This window comes from Macrotis lagotis, chromosome X, assembly GCF_037893015.1.
Source record: "Macrotis lagotis isolate mMagLag1 chromosome X, bilby.v1.9.chrom.fasta, whole genome shotgun sequence".
Taxonomy (NCBI): Eukaryota; Metazoa; Chordata; class Mammalia; order Peramelemorphia; family Peramelidae; genus Macrotis; species Macrotis lagotis.
The window spans coordinates 487,787,087-487,792,690 of NC_133666.1; positions in this window are offsets into that span (position 1 = coordinate 487,787,087).

The window sequence follows — 5,604 nt, forward strand, 5'->3', positions numbered from 1 at the left end:
TTGTTTGAAAAACCCAAAGATGTTAATTTCTGTAATACGAACTCACTATGCAACAAAGACAGTTGGCAAAACTGGAAAATAGTGTGGCAAACCTAGGTATAAATCCACATCTCACACCTTTCACCAAACAAGTTTAAAAAGAGTTCAAGATTTAGATATAAAGGGACCATAGACTAATTAAGAGATCAAGAAATCTCTCTCAGATCTAAGAAAAGGGGGAAAATTTATGGCCAAGCAAGAAATAGAATATAATATAAATTGCAAAATGAATTACCTTGACCATGCTAAATTAAATTTTTTTCACTAATAAAGCAAATATTACCAGGAATAAAAGGAAAACAGAAAGTTGGTAATTAATTTTCACAGCTAGGGGCTGTGATAAATGTATCATTTATAAAATATACAGAAATTGAACCAAGTTTATGTTTTAAATGAATTGTAAATTGATAAATGGTCAGAGGAAATGAACAGGCAGCTTTCAAATGAAGAAATTAAAGATACATATAATCATATACAAAAACTGCTCCAAATATTTACTGATTAGAGAAATGTAAATTAAAGCAACTATGAGATACCACCTCACATCTATCAGATTAACTGTGACTAAAATGGGAAATGATCCATTAGAGAGTTGTTGGAAGATTGGGACATAAATTCATTGTTACTGGAGATTTGAACTAATACAACCATTCTGGAGCTCAATTTGGAACCATGCACAAAGAACAATATGATATTGATCGTACTTTTTCACCCAACAATTCCATTTCAAGTCCTATATCCAGAAGAAATCATAAAAATTGGGAAAAGCCCCATAAGTTCTAAAACATACAGAACAACACTTTTTGTAGTGGAAACTGGAAATTGATGTGATGCCCATCGATGTGGGAATGGCTGAACAGGTTAGGGTACATGAATATTATGGAGTACTACACTTCTGTAAGAAACCAATAATTGTTGGACTCTAAAGAATCATTAAAAGAATTTCAAGAACCTTCAAACAAAGATGCTAATGATCACTAGGATTTTGAACACTTTTTGTTTCATCACCCCTAACCTTAAAGAATCCTAGAATATGAAAAATTACTTGAAACAATTTAAACTTTAGCAAAGTTGTGAGATATAAAATATGCCCACAAAAATGTTTAGCTTTTCAAGTAATTAAACACAAAGTCCAGTCACAAGAAATAGAAAGAGAAATTCCATTGAAAATCATGTAGGCAATATATAATATTTAGAACTCTATTTGCTAAGACAAAACCATAAAATATTTGAACAAAATTCTAAAATTGATCAAAAATATAGGCAGATGTAATAATTCAGAAAAATCAACTGCTTAATAGTGGACTGAAGTAATGTAACAAAAAATCAAAATTTTATGTAAGTTAATTTACTTATTCAGTGCCATACCAATGAAACTACTAAAATTATTTATAGAGCTAGAAAAAGTAAAAGCAAAATTTATCTGAAAAATGAAGGGGGCAGAATATCTACTGAATTAATGAAAAAAACATGTAAATGAGACCTAACTATACCATATCTAAAATTATATTATAAAGCAGAAATCAGAAAGAAAACAGATATTAAGTATTGACCTTGAAATAAAATGGTGAATCAGTGAAATTGGTAAGTTACAAATGGCACATTAGTAAATTACTATAATAATCTACTTTTTTAATAAAGTCAAAGGCACCAGATTCCTAAATAAGAACACATTTGTTATCAAAAACTGCTGGAACATCAGGTGCTTTCTATGACAGAAAATAGGCATAGACCAACATTTTACACCCCATACAAAGTATAGGTCAAAGTGAGTTCGTGATTTAGACACAAAGGGTGATACTATAAATTGATTGGAAAAGCAAGGAATCTAAGAAGAGGGTAGCAGTTTATAATCCAAAGAAAGCTACAGAATATTATGAAAATCATAAAGGATGCTGCATTGTATTAAATTGAATGGTTTTATGCACAATAAAATCCAAAGCGAACAAGATTAGAAGGAAACCAAAATTCATGGGAACAATTTCTACTAGTGGTTCTTTTTAGACCTCGTTTTTCAAATATATAGATGAATAGATCAAATGTATAAGAATATGCCATTCTCATAATGATAAATGATCTAGATATGAAAGGCAGTTTTCAGATGAAGAAATTAAAGTTCCTATTAAATATACTCTGAATCATTATTGTTTAGATAAATACAAATTAAAAGAACTATAAAGTCTCACCTAGTATATCTCAAATTGGTTAGTATGACAGAAAAAGGAATTGATAAATTTGACAGGTATGTGAGAAAATTGTGATTGCAATGCACCACTGGTGGAGCTGTGAACTGATCCAAGTACACTGGAGAGCAACTTGGAACTATTCCCTAACGTCTACAAAACTATGGAAGTCCTCTTATCCAACAATAATATTTTTAGATGTTTTATCTCAAAGAGATCATAAAAAAGTAAAAATGACTCACAAGTACAAAAATATTTATATTGGACTTTTTGTTGTGGCAGAGAATTGGAAACTGATTTGATGCCTATCAATTGATGAATGGTTGCACAAATTGTGGAATAAAAATGATGAGCAAGGAGATTTCATAAAAATAAGAAAAGACAATAACTGATACTGAATTAAATGAAGAGAATCAGGATAACATAATACACATTATCAGCAACATTGTGTGATGAACAACTACTCTTCTCTGTAATATAGTGATCAAAGGCAATTAAAAATCATCTAATGGGGGCCACTAGGTGGCAAAGTGGATAGAACACTGGCCCTGGAGTCAGGAGTACCTGAGTTCAAATCTGGCCTTAGAAACTTAATAATTACCTAGCTGTGTGGCCTTGGGCAAGCCACTTAACCCCATTTGCCTTGCAAAAACCTAAAAACAAACCTTCTAATGAAAATGCCATCCTGATCCAGAGAAAGAACTATGGAGTCTGAATGAAGATCAAAGCATACTATTTTCACTTTTTGTTCCTTTTTTTATTCTACTGCTTTATTCTTTTTTGTTCTGATTCCTCTTTCACAACATGAATAATAAGGAAATATGTTTAACATGAGTGTACATATATGGAATGTTTACTTTTTGTCTTGGATAGGGCTAGGAGAAGAAGAGAGGGGGAAAAATTTTGTATTAAAATTTAGCAAAATGGTTGTTGAAGACTATCTTCATAAGTATTTGAAAGAAATAAAATATTAATAAATTTGAAAATGGATAGATTAGAAAGGTAGCATAGCAATATGAAATCAAACTACATAAAATAGTTCTCATTGAAACTATTTGAAATTAGTTAAAAATTAAAAAAGGTCTACAGATCAAATGAAATACTAAAGTACACAGGGAAGAAAAATAATGGACTCACAATTCATTCATTAAACCTAAAATCATCAGAAAGGGGACTCAGCAAATAAAAATAGAAAAAGTGGAAAGTCATATAGAAATTAGGCTTAAACAAATGTATCATAGAATATATATGAAAATAAAATATAAATGGTTATCATGCTTAAATTCCTGTAAATTCAAAGAAAAAATAAATTTTGCAACTACTAATAGGGAAATTGCAAAACTAGACAAGATATTGACATTAATAATTAGGCAAGGTAAAGAATCATCACAAAATTTCAAATGGAAAATTTTGATTACCTGAAGTTTAATGTTTTTGCACAACAAAATAAATTTTAACTTAAAATATAGTTTTGGGGATATTTTTTTCTCCACTTCTCTGAATTCTTCAAATATATCTCATTACAATCATGAACTACAGTTTGTTTAGGTATTGTTTTTACTTATTTATTTATCTATTTAATTATTCATTCACCCATGTGCAAATGTATAATTTAAAGGTAAAAAAATTTACTTCCATTGTCCCTTCCCACCCCCTCCCCTCAGCAGCAAGCAGTCAGGTTGGCATTATACATACATATTTTTGATAAACGTCTACAAATTAGTCATTTTCAGTATGAAGAATTAAGATAAAGGGAAAGAGATATATGAGATAATTTTTATAAAGTGTTCATCAGATTCTGAAGTTTTATTTTTTTGTTTTGTTTTGCTTTGGCTTTATTTTTGTTTTTCTTCCTCTGGATGTTATTATTGTCCATAGTTGTTCTTATGCAGTTGACCTAGCTCTCTGAACTGCTGAGACAAGCTGTTTCCATCATGGTTGATCATCTCATAATGTTGTTGTTAATATGTACATTTTTCTCTCGGTTCTTCTCCCTTCACTAAACATCAGATCCTGTAACTCATTCCATGCTTCTCTAGAATCTGACTATTTATGTTCTATAAGGAACAATAATATTCCATAGTATTCATTTGCCATAACTTATGCTATTCCCCAATTGATGGGAATACCCTCAATTTCCAATCTTTTGCCATTACAAAAAGAACCACTATGAATATTTTAGGACTTGTGGGACTTTTCCCATTTTTTATGATTTCTTCTTGATCTAGGCCTAGATTGGAATTGCTGGGTCAAAGGAAATGAACATTTTTGTTGCTCTTTGAGGATAGTTTCATATTGCTCTCCTGAATAGTTGGATCTATTCACAACACCATCAGCAATGCCTCAAGGTCCCAATCCTTCCACAACCTCTTCAACATTGATCATTTTCCTTTTTTCTCATCTTGGTCAATGTGATAGGTGTGAGGTGATACCTCAGAGTTGTGTTAATTTATATTTCTCTATTCAATACTGATTTGGAGCAATTTTTTCATATAATTATATATGGCTTTAATTTCTTCATTTGAAAAATGCCTATTCATATATTTTGACCATTAATCAATTGGGGAATGACTTGTAATCTTATAAATTTGATGCAATTATGTCTATATTTTGGAATTGAGACCTTTTTAAGAACTCCTAATTGTCAAGATTGCTTTCCATCTTTCTTTTTATTTTTTTTTTTTGGTTTTTGCAAGGCAGTGGGGTTAAGTGGCTTTCCCAAGGTCACACAGCTAGGTAATTATTAAGTGTCTGAGGCCACATTTGAACTCAGGTACTCCATGGCTGGTGCTCTATCCACTATGCCACCTCCACTACTCCTCCAGCTTTCTTCTATCCTAATCTTGGCACCTTGATTTTTTTTAAAGTTTCTTTTTGCAAGGCAAATGGGGTTAAATGGTTTGCCCAAGGCCACACAGCTAGGTAATTATTAAGTATCTGAGACTGGATTTGAACCAAGGTTCTCCTGACTCCAAGACTGGTGCTTTATCCACTGTACCACCTAGCCACCCCAACCTTGATTTTTTAAGTGCAGAAACTTTTTAAATTTAACATAGTAAAAATTATTCATTTGCAGTTTATAATGTACTCTATTTTTTGTTAATAAATTCATTCCCTTTCCTTAGATCTGATAGATAGAGTATTTCTTGGTCTATTAATTTATCTATGGTGCCTTTATGCCTAAATCCTGTATCCATTTTGAACTGATTTTCATATAGAGTGTGAGCTGTGGGTGTTTAGCCATTGTTAATACTTGAAAGATACCAATGGAAGAAAATGCATAGTTATAAAATATATAATATATATATATATATATATACCTCTTTTCATTATAACCAAAATAAATGGAAACAAAATGGTTACCTATCATTAGCATAATGAT